At 39.8% G+C, this 19,406-nt stretch overlaps 1 pseudogene; it reads left to right on the forward strand.

Moving 5' to 3' along the window:
• Positions 1-16,826, forward strand: part of LOC102923577 (sarcoplasmic/endoplasmic reticulum calcium ATPase 2 pseudogene) — a 28,145-nt pseudogene extending 11,319 nt beyond the window's left edge.
• Positions 16,827-19,406: the final 2,580 nt, after the last annotated feature.

Below are 19,406 nucleotides of genomic sequence, written 5' to 3' on the forward strand. Positions count from 1 at the left end.
TGAAATCTCAAAGTAATTTGATTTGCCTTTCTCTGATGGCTAAGGATGTTGAACATTTAAGAGCTTTTCGGCTATTTGTGTTTCCTCTTTTGAGAATTCTTTGTTTATATCTGTACCCCATTTAAAAATTGGGTCGTTTTCTTGATGTCCAGTATTTCCAATTCTTTATATACTTTAGATACTAGATCTCTATCAGATGTGTAGTTGGTAAAATCTTTTCCCACTTTGTAGCCTGACACTTTGTCTGAATGACAGCGTCCATTGCCATATAGAAGCTTTTCAGTTTCATGGGGTCCTAATTATTGCTCTTAGTGCCTGTGCTAACAGTGTGTGTTCTGGTCAGAAAGGTTTTTCCTTTGCCAAAGAGTTCAGGGCTATTCCTCACTTTCTCTTCTATCGTATCCAGTGTATCTGGTTTCATGTTGAGGTCTGTGACTCAGTGGAAGTTGAGTTCTATGCAGGGTGATAGGTATGGTTCTGCATGGATTCTTCTACATGCAGCCATGCAGTTTGACCAGCACCATTTGTTGAAGATGCTGTCTCCCTCCCCGACCCCCAGTGGTTTTTTTTTTTAATCAAAAATCTGGTGTCCATAGGTGTGTGGACTTATGTCTAGGTCTTCTATTCAATTCCATTGATCAACATATCTGTTTTTGTGCTAATAACATGCTATTTTTTTAACTATATAATTGTACTATAGCTCTAGTACAATTTGAGATCAGGGTTAATGAATGATACCTCTAGCAGTTCTTTTATTATTTAGGATTATTTTAGATATCTTGGGGTTTTGTTGTTGTTTGTATGTTTGCATATGAAGCTTGAAATTGTCTTTTCAAGTTCTGTGAAGAATTGTGTTAAAATTTAATGGGGATTTTATTCAATCTGTAGATTGCTTTTGGTAAAATGGCCATTTTTATTATATTAATCCTCATGAACATGGGAAATCTTTCCATCTTCTGATATCTTCTTCAGTTTCTTTCTTCAATGTCTTAAAGTTTTTTATCATATAATTTTTCACTTGCTTGGTTAGAGTTATCCCAAGATATTTTTTTTGGGGGGGGGCATTGTTTCTCTGATTTTTTTTCTCAGTCTATCATTTGTATATATAAAAAAAACTACTGGTTTTGCTGTATTAATTTTACATCATGCTACTTTGTTGAAAGTGTTTATTGGCTGTAGGAGTTTTCTGGTGGAATTTTTAGGGCCACTTATGTATACAATAATATCACCTGCAAATAAGGGTATATTGACTTCTTCTCTTCTTATGTGTATCCCTTGATCACTTTCAGTTGTCTTATTTCCCTAGCTAAGGCTGCTAGTACTATATTGAATAGGTATGGAGAGAGTGGACAGCCTTGTCTTCTTGCTGATTTTAATAGAAATGCTTTGAGCTTGTCTCTATGATGTTGGCTTTGGGCTCGATGTAAATTGCATCTAATGAAATCATCATGTGGCTTTTGCCTTTCAGTTCATTTTTATGGTGGATTATTTTTATCAATTTGTGTATGTTAAACAATCCTCCATCTCTGGGATGAAGCCAACTTGATCACGATGGATGATCTTTTTGATGTGTTCTTGTATTTGGTTTACAAGTATTTTAACATCTATGTGCAAAAGAGAAATTGGTCTGTGTTTCTTTTTGTTGAGTCTTTATATGATTTGGCTATCAAAGTAACTGTAGTCTCATAAAATGATTTGGGCAGCATTCCCTTTTCTCTATTTTGTGGAATAATTTGAGGAGATTTGGTGCTAATTCTTCTTTAAAAAGTCTGGTAGAATTCTGCACTAAAATCATCTGGACCTGGGCTCTATTTGGTTGGTAGATTTATTTAATTACTGCTTCTATTTCACTAGGGGTTATATTTCTGTTTAAATTGCTTATCTATTCTCGATTTAACTTTGGTATGTGGCATATATCAAGAAAACTATCTGTTTCCTTTAGATTTTTAATTTGATGGAGTACAGATTTTATGATTCTCTGGATTTCCTTATGTCTGTTGTTATGTCCCCCTTTTCTCCTTTAATTTTGTTCATTTGGATCTTATCTCTCTGCCTTTTAATTAAACTGACCAATTAAAATTAATGTTATTAATTTTCTCAAAGAAATAACTCTTTGTTTCATTGATTCTTTTTATTTTTTTATTTCTATTTTATTGATTTCAGCCATGAGTTTATTTCTTGCAGTCTACTCCTTTTGGGTCTTATTTCTTCTTTGCTGTAGGATGTCTTTCTGTATGCTGTGAATATGTGTTGCTCTGATTGGTTGATAAATAAAATGTTAATTAGCCAGTAGGCAGGCAGGAAGTATAGGCAGGGCGGGCAGACAAGGAGAATGCTGGGAAGAGAAAGGGCTGAGTCAGGATTCACCAGCCATATACAGAGGAAGCAAGATGACAAGGCAGAACTGAGAAAAGGTATCAAGCTATGTGGCTAAACATAGATAAGAATTATGGGTTAATTTAAGTGTAAGAGCTAGTCAGTAATAAGCCTGAGCTAATGGCTGAGCAGTTATAATTAATATAAGCTTCAGAGTGATTATTCTATAAGGGGACCATAGAACTGTGGGGGCTTGGTGGGACCTGAGAAACATCCGACTATGCTTCTTTGTGTTTTAGAATTTTCATATGTGCTGTTAAATTACTAATATGAGATTTTTCCATGTTTATTAGACGTAGGCACTTAGTGCTATGAACTTGCCTCTTGGAACTGCCTTCATTGTGTCTCATAAGTTTGGATGTGTTATATTTTTATTCAATTTTAAAAAGTTTTTAATTTCTTTCTTGACTCATTTTTCATTTAGTAGTGAGTTGTTCAGTTTCTGTGAGTTCATAAGCTTCCTGTTATTGATATCCAGCTTTAATCTGCAGTGGTCAGATAGAATATAGGGAGTTTTTTCAATTTTATTGTATCTGTATATTGCATCTGTTGAGACTTGATTTGTGTCCCAGTATGTGGTCAGTTTTGGAGAAAGTTCCATGAGGTGCTGAGAAGAAGATATATTCTTTTGTGTTTGGGTGAAATATTCTGTAAATGTCCGTTAGGCCTGTTTGGTTTATGATGTCAATTAGCTCCAGCATTTCTCTGTTTAGTTTTTATCAGGATGACCTGTCCATTGGTAAGAGAGAGGTGTTGAAGTCATCTACTACTGCTTTGTGAGGGTGAATATGTAATTTTAGCTATAGTAGTGTTTCTTTTATGAACTTTGGTGCCCTTGTATTTGGTGCATAGATATTTATAATTGCAATAGCCTCCTGGTGGAGTTTTCCTTTGATGAGTATGTAGTGTCCTTTCCTATCTCTTCAGATTAGTTTTGGTTTGATGTCTATTTTTATCATATATTAAAATGACTGCACTGGCTTGGTTGTTGGGTCCATTTGCTTGGAATATTTTTTATGCCCTTTTATCCTGAGGTGATGTCTATCCTTGATGTTAAGGTGTGTTTTTTTGGATGCAGCAGAAGAATGAACCCTGTTTTCAAATCCAATCTGTTAGTCTGGATCTTTTTATTGAGACCATTGATGTTGAGAGTAATCAATGAGTTAAGTGTTGTTGATTCCCATTATTTTGTTGTTTGGGTATGGTTTTTTACCCCCCTCTTGATTTCCTGGTCTGAGATTATTCATTCCTTGTGTTCTTTTGGGTGAGGTTGATTTCTTCAGGTTAAAGGTTGCCTGCTAGTGCCTTCTGTAGTGCTGGATTTGTAGACAGATACTGCTTAAATTTGGTTTTATCATGGTTTTTCTCCATCTATTGTGATAGAAAGTTTTGTTGGTTTTAATAGGTTGGGCTGGCATCTCTGATTCTCTAAGATTTGTAGAACATCCAGCCAGGCCCTTCTAGATTTTTGAGTCTCTGTTGAAGTTTGGTGTTATTCTAGTAGATCTGCCTTTATATGGTATTTTTTCTTTATCCTGTATTGCTTTTTAATATTCTTTCTTTGCTTTGCACATTTAGTATTTTGATTATCATGTGTCATGGGGAATTTTGGGAGGGTGTTGTGGAAGAAGGCTGTAAGAGAAGATATGTGTGATCTGCTGGGTATGAGGGTCAAGAGCAATGGGAGGCCGTAGCAACTGTTCTATCACAAAGCTGGGGATAAGACTAGGTGACTGGAACTGGAGGGGAAGAGAGAGTTGCCCCCAAAGAATCTTAAGCAAGTTGTAAAAGAGATGTTTTTATACCTCCATTCATAGAAGTGCTAGTTGTGATAGTCAATGGTGGCAGAAACCCAAGTGCTATCAACAGGTGAGTGGATAAGCAGAGTGTGGAATACTTATACAATGGAATATTATTTAGCATTGAAAGAAGGAACTCTAATACATGAACACACCTTGAGGACATTAAGCCAAGTGAAATAAGCCAGTCACTGAAGGAGATAAATGTCCGGGTTCAGTGTTGGAGTTTATCCCCAACCTATAGAAGGGTCCATTGAATGGAAGAGTGAGGAGTTGAGAAATAATAGAAAGAAATATAGATTTAGATGAAGAAAAAGACAGAGACACAGGATAGCTTCGGGAGAGCCCTGGGTCAATACCACAGATGCCCTGAGTTTATTTCTAATGGGCTTTTTATACACTAACAAGGGGAGAGGCAAAAGACCTCCCCCTTCAAAGATCAAAGCACACATACAACCAAGTGTAGACCCTTCAAAACACCTGGTAACCATGCCTTTGGCCAAATCACCCCATTATTCAGCCCTGTTGGGTAAAGCAAGTTCAGACTTTCTGACCTTGAGTAAGGCCTTATTAGAGAGCCTCTGTGGACCCCCACAGATATATAGTATTGTTTCATTCATATGAGAAAATAAGTATAGTCAAATTAATAGAAACAGAAGGCAGAAGGACAGTTTCCCCAAGCTAGGTAGAGATGAGAGATGAGAATAAGTAGTGTTCAATGGCAATGGAGAACGCTGGCGCTGGACGGGGTGGCTGGTACACAATAGTACAAACACACTCACATCACTGTATTACAATAAGCTCACACATGGCCGAGATAGTTTCAGTCAACTCCAACCACTGTGATGAAGTGCCTTGACATTTAATCCAAGAAGAGGGTATGTTGTAAACTGTTAGGGGGGGTGTGTTCCACAAGTAACGGGCCTCAGTGTTTCAGGGCAGAGTGAAGGCAGCACATCCCGATGGGTGCTTGAAAGAAAAGTACTCCTGTCATGGTCAGGAAGAGAGAGGAGGTGGTGAGAAAGATAATGGGGAGGGAGAGAGCAAGAGAGGGAGAGGGAAAGAGAGAGTGTGAAAGAGAAAGAGAGAGAGAAAGAGCCAACTGGGTTCCACAGTCTCCTTCAAGGGACCACCTTTAATAACCAAGGAAATCACCCAGACCCCACATCTTAAGGCTTCCACTGCCCCCCAGAAGTTCTACTCTGGAGACCAAGCCTTCAATGCATGGGCTTCTGGGGTTCAAAATCAAACTGCAGCAGACAGGAATTTGCATGTTATATGAATCTCATGGCAATCAATATTTTTAAATTAGCAATTATGGGATTGAGTTAAAGAGAAGTTTGCTCTGTTATTCACATTGCACTGGTAAGCACCAGTGCAGTTTATTTTTAACTAGACAATGAGAGGGAACTTTGGTTTTGATTTACATATTAATAAGTTATGCTATGCATGTTGTTAAATATTCTATCATCATTTACCTCCCCCACATTCTCTGATGAGACCTTGCCTCTGAGATCTTTAAAAAAGAGATTTATTTTTTATTTTTAATTGTGCATCTTTGTGTGTGTCTCTATGTGTATATGGACACATGAGTGCAATGTCTGTGGAGGCCAGAAGAGGGCAAGCTCCTGGAGCTGGAGTTACAGGCGGTTGTGAACTGTCGAGCATGGATTACAGGGAATTGAACTCCGGTCCTCTGCAAGAGCAGTACATGCTTTTAACCAATGAGACATTCCCTAGGCCCTGCCTCTGAGATCTTAGAGATTTCCGGCCTGGAGAGAGAATAGCCATCTTTGGGGGGGTATGAGCACTCTCAACTTCACTGAGTCGGCACTTGAGGCTGACCTTCCACTTTGTAGCATTTTCGCTGCTGTCCACTAACTATGATCAGTAGTGTTCTCATCACCCCTCAGTTCTGTATCTTTGTGCATCCATTATGACTTCTTCTTTTGTTCGTGACTTCTTCAGAGAGGGTGAGGCTTTATTTCCAAACATATAGCGCTTTTCTCATTTTCTTTCTGTCATCAGTTTCTTACTTAATTGAATTGTGGTCACTGTCCACCATTTGAAATTCACTGAAGTCAGCAATGCTTAAGAAGAATGTCTCATCTAAGTGGGTGCAACATTCGGTAAGTGCTCATTAGCTCCCGACTGTTAATTTTGTCGCTCAAATCTGCCCTATCCCCACTGCCTTTTGGCTGGTTTGATCTGTGTATTAATGAAAATGTGGTTTAAACCCCTCGTGGTGATAATGCCTTTTGTGCAGTGTGTCTGGTTTCTTGGCCATCTCTGCTTTGTGCGGTTTTAGGCACTTAAAGTTTAACGATGTTATATCCTTGTGAAGAACAGCGCTTTCTCTTGAGGCAGGCTAACTCGGCGTTTGGATGCAGCGTCAGCTTTCTGCTTAGAGACTGTCTGCTGTGTATGTGGTCCAGATGCTGGCTGTCTCTGTGTCCTGGAGTTTCCGTTGTGCCCCCCTATAAGTTGTCTCTTTCTTTATAAAGTCAAAAGTCTTTGTGCTGCATTTAAAAAGTTCCCGTAAACATCTTGCCAATCCAGTCCAGCTGCTCATTTATTCTGACAATGCGCATGCTTGTGTCATTTTGTCCTCTTATCCATTTTTCCTCTCTCCCCCATTCCCTCCTGATTTCTTCCTCTGGTCCTGTTTCCCCTGCTTCATGTATTGGAAAGTCAGGTGTTCTTCCTCTTAGAAGAGTGTTTGTACTGGACATATTAGGTGTGTTTTTGTGTCTATTCAACCGGTGCTGTCACGCTACAGACCTTCAACCTAGTAATTCCAAGAACTCAGAAGGGCTTGTTGCCTTATCAGTCCGACCAGCTCAGATAGTCTTGTTTGTTTGTTTGTTTGGTTTATACAGGGTTTCTCTGTGTAGTCCTGGCTGTCCTGGAACTTGCTTTGTGGACCAGGCTGGCTTCAAACTCAGAGACCTGTTTGTCTCTGCCTCCCAAGTGCTGCAATTAAGGGCCTGTGCCACCATTACCTGGCTCAAATGTTCTTGTTTTAATTTTAATTCTTCAACTTTAAACTTTGTCCGGGAAGTAAAAACTCATTTTGGAAAATCAAGTCACCATGCCCAAACAGCCCAAACTCAAACTCCTCTTTGATTCCTACTTTCAAAGGCCTCTATTTGGCTCGTAGAAAAGAAATCACAGTGATAGTCATCCATATTCTGTGATCTTGTATGTTGGAAGTTGGTGGCTTGCCTTTTGACTTTACAGGAGGCTCAGTGAAGAGATCGCTTTGAGTCTCAGAAGAGACTGGACAAAGTCGAAGGTGATACCTGTTTCCTTAATGAGAAGATGAATGTATTTGATACCGAACTGAAGGGACTGTCTAAAATAGAACGTGCAAATGCCTGCAACTCAGTCATATAACAGCTGATGAAGGAATTTACTCTTGAGTTTTCACGTGACAGAAAATCAAGGTCTGTCTATTGTACACCAAACAAACCAAGCCAGACATGTTTGTGAAGGATGCTCCTGAAGGTGTCATCGACAGGTGTACCCACATCCGAGTGGGAAGTGCCAAGGTCCCCATGACTCCTGGTGTCAAACAGAAGATTATGTCTGTCATTCGGGAGTGGGGCAGTGGGAGTGACATGCTGTGGTGCCTGGCTCTGGCCACTCACGACAACCCGCTGAGGAGAGAGGAGATGCACCTGGAAGATTCAGCTAATTTCATCAAGCATGAGACCAATCTGACTTTCGCTGGCTGTGTGGGCATGCTGGACCCTCACAGGATTGAAGTGGCCTCTTCTGTGAAGCTGTGCTGGCAAGCAGGCATCCATGTCATTATGATCACTGGGGACAACAAGGGAACTGTTGTGGCCATCTGTCACCACATTGGCATCTTTGGGCAGGATGAGGATGTGACGTCAAAGGCTTTTACAGGACGGGAGTTCGATGAGCTCAGCCCCTTGGCCTAGAGAGAAGCCTGCTTGAATGCCCACTGTTTTGCTCAAGTTGAACCTTCCCACAAGTCTAAGATCGTTGAGTTCCTCCAGTCCTTTGATGAGATCACTGTAGATGTAACCAATCGTCTTATTAAAATAAGAAACACAGAGCCAAGGTAAAAGAGAAAAGCCAAGAGGTCAGAGCTCAGAGATAAAATCTTACCTCCTGCAGTGCTCCTAGCTTCCCCGAGAGAGCTACTTCCTGTTTGTCCGTGTTTAAATATTCTTTCTGTTCTGCCTTCTCATTGGTTGTAAACCCAACCACATGACTGCCTCATCACTGCCTGTAAGTACCGCCCTCCAGGTCTTAAAGGCATATGTCTCCAATACTGGCTGTATCCCTGAACACACAGAAATCTACCTAGCTCTTCTAACCACCACGCTCTTGCTATGGCTCTAATAGCTCTGACCCCAGGGCAACTTTATTTATTAATATAAAATTAAAATCACATTTCAGTGCAAATAAAATATCACCATATTTCCCCTTTTCTATTTTAATAAAAAGAAAAAAGGCAAAAGGTTATAACTAACAAAAGAAAAACTATACAAAAGTACAATAACTATATACAATATATACAAGTAACAAATACCTAAACGATGTCTAGTCCATTTGTATTTGACAAATCAGAGAAAATAATTCCCTTATCTATCCTATTTTAGTAAGTCCAAAATGTATCTAATTCACTTTCTATCCTAATTAATCTTCAACTATAACTAACTAATCTTCAACTCCCTCAGAGACCCAAGAAGGAAATAATATTAGCTAACAAAAATAAAAACAAGAAGTGCACAAAAGCAGCTTCCAAAAATTTTGTGAGTTGACAGAAACAGCCAGCTGCCTGGACAGTCACCTGAGGTTTCTCCACAGTGTTGGGGTATCATCTTCAGCCTATAGGCTTATGGTATCTGACAGACTCATTTGTGAAGTAGGTTGTACACAAGGTCAACAGTTCAACCTCACATTGGGTGAGAGCAGTCCATGTACCAGAAACACCTGAATTCCACTAGTGTCATGTCATGATTCAGGATTTTAAATTCTGGAAATTGTTGATGGTTTTTGAATTCAGCTGTCCATTCTTCTCGGCTGTGTATATATGGCTTCATCTAAGCATCCCCTTCTCCACATCCCTCTATTAAATGCCAGTCTACTATTGAGAGGCGTGAGCTTTCAGTTGCTGTTCCATTGCACAACAGAAGCCATCGGCCCACTGCCTGTTCAGCTGCCTTCAAAGAAAAGGGCACTGTACCTTTTCCAGATTGTGAAGGCCACTTCAGGGATGGTGCCATATTGTCCTGGCCTCAGAAGATGCCGTCTGATAAAGCCATAACCACACTTGTTTTGGCAGGAATCAGTAGTCCTTTGTTTCGTGTTCTGTCTGTCCATTTTGTCCTGTTGATACGAGGATACTTTGTTGTCCAGTGGCTAACTTTTGCCACAATGAAAATTAACTCCATATGCAGTTTCTTCAATGCCCATATTTTCTCTGAAGTAGATTGGTACTGCCAGGAGCCGACATATCTCAAAAAAGAAAAATTTCTAAGTTATTAAAACATTTTAAATGCCATATTCGGTAGATTTCTGAAGGGTTTGAAGATGACCTGTCTAAAATATATCTGCTCAATTTTTAAAACATATCTAATATGACTACAATTTCTATTGTAATGTCTAATTACTAACTTTCATTTCTTTATATCCTAATAGTTGGTAATAATGTAAAGTATTTAAAACTAGTAACTATCTTTTTCTTTTCTTTTCTTTCTTTCTTTTTTTTTTTAAACAAGAACCTTAAATCTAATCTCCTTTGCTTAGCCTTTTTCCTAACCCTTGACAACAACTTGTAACCAACCCCCCTAAACAATGAAAATTATCCCAGACCCAAAACCCATTAAAAGAACCAAAAAACCACCCGCCCCACACCACTTCTTTGGCAATGTGGGTGTCATATTCTTAAAATTGCTTCCTGCTGGGTATGGGCGAAGTTATCTTTATCCTGAAAGAAAATTTTTTAGGTTAATTGTCAAATTCTAGGAAAGATAACTATATCCTTCATTATTATCCAGTCTATGTATAAAGCCAAAGTTCAGGGTTTATCTCAAGTCCTTATTCAAGTAGTCTTTGAGACTGGATCATCTCAGCTAGTCATCTCAAAATTGCTCTGAGCACCTTGTAGTTCAAAGCTGATCTGTAGATGATGTTTGTCAGTTTAGTGATATTATTATTGTCCACGTGGAATTGTTGTTGTTGTTGTTGTTGTGGGGCCCCATCTTCTTTCCGGAGACTTCAGTTGATGTTAGGCCTGGCCGTGATTTCCTGCAGAAAACTGATAAGAGACTCGAACACAAAGACATATATATGCAGCTAATTGAAGCCTTTTTTTCTAGAATTAGTTAGTACTCCATATGACCATTCATATCTTAACAAAGTTTAAAATGTATATATATATATATATATATATATCAATCTTGTAAATTTTGATATAAAATTTATACTTTAAGAAAAGTTTAAAGAATCAGAATAGAATCAAAGAGTTGAGATTAGTAATAGAATAGTCCCTTAATTAATTTGGCTTTTGTCCTGTCCCATAGCAGAAAATGGCTCTTTCTGGCATGATACAGGGAGTTTGCATTTTCCTTTTAACAACATGCTTGAGTTTAAAGAAGGAGAGAGCCATTCTCCAACTCCAAAGTCAGCTTTAAATTTTAATTGAACTGGGACTATTAGAAAACCAATAGTGTTAAATCTTTAGAGAAAAGCAGAAACAAACATTTAAGAAGACATAAATTTTTTTTAGATAATATATACCCATATGCCATATACTCCCATATACTCTGTTTCCTGGGATAGATGATTTGTCCCTTTTCTTCAGTTGTCTCATTTGTCTTGTGTCCTTCAGATTCCTTAACCTTCATTCTCCTAAAAGACAAAAACAAAAACCTTCCCCCAAGACTAATTTTGGGGATGTTCCTTTTTGGCAAGTTATTATCTGATTAAATGAAAAGACATGTGTTACAGGTACAAGTTAGTTTAAATTGGATGTTCATGCTGGTTGATGAACTATCACCTCCTCTAATTAAGAGGTTTTTCTTGTTCAAATCGAACCTTTATCAATTTTGATGGTATCCACAGCTTATCTTCTCCTGTAGAAACAAAAGCAAAACCTCGTCCCCAACGTAATACATACCCTGGCTTCCATTCTGAGGTCAGCACATCCTTAAAGTATATAGGCTGATTTAATTCTGTAGTTTTTTCTATTACCCAATGTCTCTCTGCAGCTGTTGTTCCTTTCTCATTGGCATTCAGAAAATTCAAAGTTAATAGAGCATTATGCAGTCTATTTCTGGGGGTTTTTGTTACTCCTTTCTGTTTATTTAGCATATCCTTTAGAGTTCTGTTTGATCTTTCTATAACTGCTTGACCTGTAGGATTATGTGGTATACCTGTAATATGCTTTATTTTGTAATAATCAAAAAACTGTTTCATTTTAACAGAGACATATGATGGAGCATTGTCAGTTTTGATTTGTGCAGGTATACCCATGATGGCCATAACTTCTAGCAAATGAGTGATTACAGAATCAGCTTTTTCAGAACTCAAAGCAGTTGCCCATTGAAATCCTGAATAAGTATCAATGGTGTGGTATACATATTTCAATTTTCCAAATTCTGCAAAGTGAAACACATCCATCTGCCAGATTTCATTCCTCTGAGTACCCTTTGGGTTACATCCTGCTGGTAATGGCGTTTGATTATAGAAGGAACAAGTAGGACATTTCTTTACTATTTCTTTGGCTTGTTGCCAGGTTATGGAAAAATCTTTTTTTAAACCTTTACTATTGACATGATGTTTTTTATGAAATTCTGAGGCCTCCAGCACATTTCCTACCAATAATTTATCAATCTCATCATTGCCTTGTGCTAAAGGGCCTGGCAAACCAGTATGAGATCGGATGTGAGTTATATATAAAGGATGACTCCTTTTCCTGATTGTATCTTGTAATTGAATAAATAGTGAAGTTAATTCTGAAGCATCAGGGATAAATTCTGCAGTCTCAATATGTAATACCACTCTTTCAGCATACTGAGAGTCAGTTACTATGTTGAGAGGTTCTGAAAAATCCATTAATACCAACAGAATAGCATACAATTCTGATTTTTGCACTGAATTATAAGGACTTTGTACCACTTTACTTAAATTTTCTGATTTGTAACCTGCCTTTCCTTGTTTGTTGGCATCTGTATAAAATGTACAAACTCCAGATATGGGTTTTTGCCGTACAATTCGAGGCAAGATCCAATCAGCTCTCTTTATAAAATCAATTCTGTTGCTTTTGGGATATTTGCTGTTAATTTCTCCCAAAAAATTACTGCAAGCTCTTTGCCAAGGTTCACTTTCTGTCCATAATTTTTCAATGTCCTCCTTAGTTAAAGGTACAACAATTTCTGCTGGGTCTATTCCTGCTAACTGACGAAGTCTCAATTTTCCTTTCTAAATCAAGTCAGAGATTTTTTCCCCCATAAGTTTTTAATTTTTTATTTGGTTTATTTGGTAAAAATATCCATTCCAATATAATATCTTCCCTCTGCATTAATATTCCAGTAGGGGAATGCCTAGAAGGTAAAATAACCAAAATGCAATCCAGCTTTGGATCAATACGATCCACGTGCCCTTCATGTACTTTCTTTTCTACCAAGGCCAATTCTTTCTCAGCTTCAGGTGATAATTCTCTTGGACTATTTAAGTCCTTGTCACCTTCTAAGGTTTTGAACAAATTAGTCAGTTCATCATTTTTTACCCCAACAATAGTTCGTAGATGAGAAATATCTCCAAATAATCTTTGAAAGTCATTAAGAGTCTGTAGTCTATCTCTCCTAATTTGCACCTTTTGGGGTCTAATTTTTTGTAGCTCTATTTTATATCCTAAATAATTAATAGAATCTCCTCTTTGTATTTTTTCAGGAGCAATTTGTAATCCCCAGCAAGGCAAAATTTTCTTTACTTCTTCAAACATTCTTTCTAAAGTATCTGCATTTGAGTCAGCTAGTAAAATATCATCCATATAATGATAAATTATAGATTTAGGAAATTTTTTACGTATCACTTCCAATGGCTGTTGTACAAAATATTGACACAGAGTTGGGCTATTTAACATTCCCTGTGGGAGGACCCTCCATTGAAATCTTTTAACCGGTTGAGAATTATTATAAGTAGGCACTGTGAAAGCAAATCTTTCTTTGTCTTTTTCTTGTAAGGGTATTGAAAAGAAACAGTCTTTTAAATCAATAACTATGAGAGGCCATCCTTTTGGTAACAGAGTAGGCAAAGGAATTCCAGATTGTAGAGAGCCCATTGGCTGAATTACTTTGTTAATTGCTCTAAGGTCTGTTACCATTCTCCATTTACCAGATTTCTTTTTAATAACAAATACAGGAGAATTCCAAGGGCTGGTTGACTGTTCAATATGCTGAGCATTTAGCTGTTCTTCTACCAGCTCTTCTAAAGCCTGGAGTTTCTCTGTTGTTAAAGGCCATTGCTGAACCCATACAGGCTTGTCTGTTAACCATTTTAAAGGTAGAGCTGTTGGTATTTTTGGAGGATTATCAGTTGTTGTGCCCTGTTCTTGTATAATATGGATGGCTGGTGACCACTCAAAATAATGCCTTCTAATATTTCTCTCAGAAACGTGCTAGTTTATGATTTGTTTCTGAGATTGGAGGGATTTTAATCTGAGTATTCCATTGTTGCAACAAGTCTCGACCCCACAGGTTCATAGCTATGTTAGTGACATATGGTTTTAATTTTCCTCTCTGTCCTTCTGGACCTATACATTCAGCCATCTTGCACTCTGTTTCACTCCAGATAATGTCCCAATTCCTAACAGTTGAACGTTTACCTCCTGAAGAGGCCAAGCTGGATGCCAAAATTCTGGTGCAATTATGGTAATGTCCGCACCTGTGTCTACCAGACCAGACAACAAAACACCATTTATTTTTATCGTTAATTTTGGTCTCTGTTCATTAATAGAAGTTTGCCAAAAAATTTTCTTTATGTTTTCTCCTGAATTTTCCATTCTCTCTTTTTCATCATCCTGACCAGCATGATTTATTCCAATAGTCATTTGGTTATTTAATCGCTCAGAGCAGGGATTTCCTCTACAGCTGCAGGAAAGGTTTGAACTGGTTTTGCTATGGGGGCCTGCATGAGGCCCCTCCGGGAGTTTCCCGAAAACTGAGGCAAAAGATTACCCTGTCTGTCCTTTGTTGATCTACATTCGTTGGTCCAGTGTTTTCCCTTACCACACCTTCTGCATACTCCAGAAGGAAGGGGCCTTCTGTTGCCATTGTTCCTTGAAGAAACATTGCTTCTAGGAATGACCTGTTTACAGTCCCTTTTAAAATGTCCTTGCTTTCCACACCCAAAACATCTAACACTCCTCAAACCTTTTGAAATTACTTCTCCTACCCACGTATCATCATGCTCATCAGCCTCAACATTAATTGTTTCTCTAATCCAATCTTCCAAAGGTGCAGATCTTGCCCTTAACGGCCTGATTATTCTTTTGCATGCTGCATTCGCATTCTCAAATGCCAAAGCTTCAATTATTGCCTTACTAGCTTCTGATCCTGAGACCATTCTGTTTACTGCTGAAGCCAGTCTTTCTAAAAAATCTGTGAAAGATTCTTTTGGGCCTTGCATAACCTTTGTGAATGACTCAGGTTTTTTTCCTGGTTCCTCAACTCTGTCCCATGCATTCAAGGCTGCCATTCGACATAAAATTACGGTTTGAACATCATATAAACATTGTGTTTGTATTGAAGCATATTGGCCTTCTCCAATAAGCTGATCCTGACAAACTTGTATTCCTTTATCCATCCATTGTTTTTCTACGTTTCTAGCTTCATCCTTAAACCACGTTAGAAATTGAATTCTCTGGCTGGGTTCCAGAACAGCTTGTGCAAGGTCCCGCCAGTCCTGTGGTATAATCCTATTATATGTTGACCAAGAGTTTAACATTTGCTTTACATATGGGGAATGCTTGCCATAAGATACTATTGCCTCCTTAAACCTTTTAAAATCCATCAGTTCAATTGGAGCCCAGATATTTTGTGTAGCCATTTGATCAGGCATCTGCTGTACGGTTACAGGATAAATTAAGGGTGACTGTGTGAAAACAGGCTTTCTTTCTGCAACCTTATGATCCAAACTTGAACCAACTTCACTGTTAATTTCTCCTGTCTGAATTTTTACAGGTTTAACAGGTTTTTCTAAAGCTGTTATCCTGGCACTTAAATCGACTATCTTTTTAAATAGTAAAATGAGAATAAGCATGGTGATAAACTGCATAATTCCCATAATACTAATCTTTTCATATAGTTGTTCCATTGTCAGACTGCCTAAAATTTCAAACAAAACCCAATTTTCTTCCAATGTACACAGGAAACCCATTTTTTTAAATGTGGAAAAAATTTGTCTTTTAAATAGTTTCCTTTATGACTTACCAAATCTGCGTAGAACAGTAGAAATCCGAGCGAATTTCAAAACAGCCACCTAGAGTCCTAGGTGTAAATCCAGAGAGAGAGAGAGAGAGAGAGAGAGAGAGAGAGAGAGAGAGAGAAAGAGAAAGCGAAAGCGAAGGGGTAGCCGGCTAAAGCTTAAAGCCAGCCACTTGTTCCCTCTTGAGCCGAGTCAAGGCTTGGCTTTACAGGCAGGGGCCCTGTTTAGCAGGGCAGGCCTGAGCTGTTTGTAGCACTGGCTTTAAGCAAGCAGCTCACAGACCAGCCTGAGCCCAAGCAGACCTGGGCCGGGGCTAGGGAGCCGGTTGCTCCGGCTAGGGAGCCGGCCCCAAGCAGTTTTTAATGGATTCTTGTCACGTTGGGCGCCAGATGTAGATGTAACCAATCGTCTTATTAAAATAAGAAACACAGAGCCAAGGTAAAAGAGAAAAGCCGAGAGGTCAGAGCTCAGAGATAAAATCTTACCTCCTGCAGTGCTCCTAGCTTCCCCGAGAGAGCTACTTCCTGTTTGTCCGTGTTTAAATATTCTTTCTGTTCTGCCTTCTCATTGGTTGTAAACCCAACCACATGACTGCCTCATCACTGCCTGTAAGTACCGCCCTCCAGGTCTTAAAGGCATATGTCTCCAATACTGGCTGTATCCCTGAACACACAGAAATCTACCTAGCTCTTCTAACCACCACGCTCTTACTATGGCTCTAATAGCTCTGACCCCAGGGCAACTTTATTTATTAATATAAAATTAAAATCACATTTCAGTGCAAATAAAATATCACCATAGATCACAGCTATGACTGGTGATGGTGTGAATGATGCCCCTGCTCTGAAGAAATATGAAATTGGCATTGCTATGGGTTCAGGTACTGCAGTGGCCAAGACTGCCTCTGAGATGGTCCTGGCAGATGACAACTTCTCCACCATCGTGGCTGCCGTTGAGGAGGGTCAAGCCATCTACAACAACATGAAGTAGTTCATCCGATACCTCATCTCGTCCAACGTGGGGGAAGTGGTCTGTATTTTCCTGATGGCGGCCCTTGGTTTTCCTGAGGCTTTGATTCCTGCCCAGCTGCTCTGGGTCAATCTGCCTGCCACTGTGCTGGGGTTCAACCCTCCAGACCTGGACATCATGAACAAATTGCCCCATGTTGGGTGCCAGATTTGGTGAAATTATTAAGGCAACTCCATGTAGCTAAAAGGGAGGTTTATTTTGTGGGGTAACTCACAAATGAAGGGATAGGTAACAGGGTCTGGGAAAGGTGTAACGCAGTCCGGTGGTGTTCTCTGGAGAACTCTGCTCGGTCTACCTCCAGTGTCCAGGGTCCAGGAACCAAGAGAGCCGGCACATCAGGATCTTGGGTCTTCAGGGTCCTCTCTCGGCCCTACCTTGTAGGCATGACAGTTACTGAAACCTCAATGGGGGTTGGAACTTCCAGATCAAAGCTGGAATGACTACCCATTACAATCTTGTATGTTGGAAGTTTGTGGCTTGCCTTTTGACTTTACAGGAGGTACAGTGAAGAAATCGCTTTGAGTCTCAGAAGAGACTTTGGGCTTTCAAAGAGTGCTGAGATTGTCTAAGTCTATGGGGACTTTGGAAGCTGAACTAAATGCATTTTGCATTACGATATAACCACATGACTGTGAGCGTGAAATGTAGTGCTTTGAATGAGATGTCCCCCATGTTCTTGGGTACTTGAATGCTTGGTCCTCAGTTGGTGACCTTGTTTGAGGAGATTCAGGATGTAAAGCCTTGTTGGAGGAAGCATGTCACTTGGGGTGGGGTTGGAGAGCTTAAAGACTTGCACCATTTCGAGCTTGCTCTTTGATTTTTGTTTGTGGTTTGAAATGTGAACCTTCGGGTCTCAACTTTCTGCTCCATCTGCGACGCTGGTTTGCCGCTGCCCCTCCCCACTGGGATGGTGATGGACTCTTATCTCCCTGGAACTATGTACCCAAAGCATACCCTTCCTCCTCTAAGTTGCCTCAGCCATGGTGCTTTATCACAGCAATGGAAAACTAACAGACATTTAGGAATAGGAGCAGGAACACTAGCTTGGCTTCTGACGGGGACCTCATTGCACAATGACAGGGGGACTGTGGAAGAAAGGCCACACAAGACCGATTTGCACAGTAGCCAATCCCATGTCACCAGAAGGAAACTCCACTTCTCCAAGAAAACATTCATGTCCCTTAAAGGTGTCAGCACTTCCCAACATCGATACTTTAGGGATTTGATTTCAACATGTGTTTTGTTGAAGGCAAACCATATCTAAACCATTGCACCATCCCTTATCTCAGATCATACATAACAATTTTGAGGTCGATGTTAGATCTAAATATACTTATTAAATAATAAAACTCCTAGCATCTGCCATTGGAATCTTCATGACTTGGTCCTATTGAGAAATTACTTAGCCAAGGAAAACAATGTGCTAATTAAAGATAGGACCATTAAAATTACAACCCTCTGTCCATCGAGGAATGAGAGGGGGGGACAGGGAGAGGGAGAGGGAGAGGGAGAGGGAGAGGGAGAGGGAGAGGGAGAGGGAGAGGGAGAGGGAGGGAGAGAGAGAGAGAGAGAGAGAGAGAGAGAGAGAGAGAGAGAGAGAGAAGACAAATCACTAGAGGGAAAAGAATTTTTGCAAAATGCACTGACAAACTCCATAAAAACCAACAAAAGAAAAAAGAAAAGAGGTAACCCAGCAGAGAGAGGCTGTTCTCAAAACTGGAAATTCACAAGGCCAGTGAGCACGTGGCCATGTGCCAGTCTCGCTGGCTGAGCAGTAAAGGCAAACAGATACCTACACACACCTGACAAGGGCCTGTCATTCAAAAGATTGATAATGCCAAGCGTAACATGTCCTACCTGTGGCTCAGCAAGTGGTGGACAGAGACACCCAGGAGACTGTTCCAGAAGCACTGTCAACCTCAGGCATGCTTTAGTTCCTGTTGCACCGCTGTGACAAAATATACAACTCAAGCAGCTCGAGGCAGGAAGAGTTCATGTGGATCCCATTTTCAGGGGTGTCAGTTCATCATGAGAGGGGTCAACAACAGGGCAGTTCACACCAAGATGGGCCCAGAAGCAGAGAAAGGGCACTGATGGTCTGTTGGCTTTCTCCCTTCCCCCTGAATCCACCCGTTTTCCCAACCTACAGAATGGTACCACCCACACCCAGGGTGACTCTGGCCCCTTCGGACAGTCCTCTCCGCAAACAACCTCATAGGCATACCCAGAGGCCTTTTTTAATTTTGTAGGTGATTCTGAATTGAATCATGATTGACAGGAGATTAATCACCTTGATATTTAAATTAGAGGTACTCAAACACCCATCACTAGTAGAAAGGATAAGTAAACTGTGGTGTATGGCTATGGTGCAGTACTAACTAGTGATGATCACTCAACAAGAATGGGTCTCACTAAGATAACACAGAGAGGGGAAAATCAACACAAAAGGATATTTCATGGTGATATCTATATAAAGTTCAAATTGAGACACACCTGGTCTTTTGTGCTAGATCTTAGGATAAGGGTTACTAGGGAAAGGGTGGATGATGTGGTGAAGAATGTCATCTTAATTTTGACACTGGTCACAGGGACGCTTCTAGTTCACTTTCTGTTGCTATAATGAACACCGTGATCAGGAGCAACTTGGGGAGAAGAGGGTCTATTTTACCTTACAGCTCACACTCCAGCATCAAGGGAACTGAGGCCGGGAACTCAAAGCCGGAACCTGGAGGCAGG

This window comes from Peromyscus maniculatus, chromosome 10 (assembly GCF_049852395.1).
Source record: "Peromyscus maniculatus bairdii isolate BWxNUB_F1_BW_parent chromosome 10, HU_Pman_BW_mat_3.1, whole genome shotgun sequence".
Lineage (NCBI taxonomy): Eukaryota > Metazoa > Chordata > Mammalia > Rodentia > Cricetidae > Peromyscus > Peromyscus maniculatus.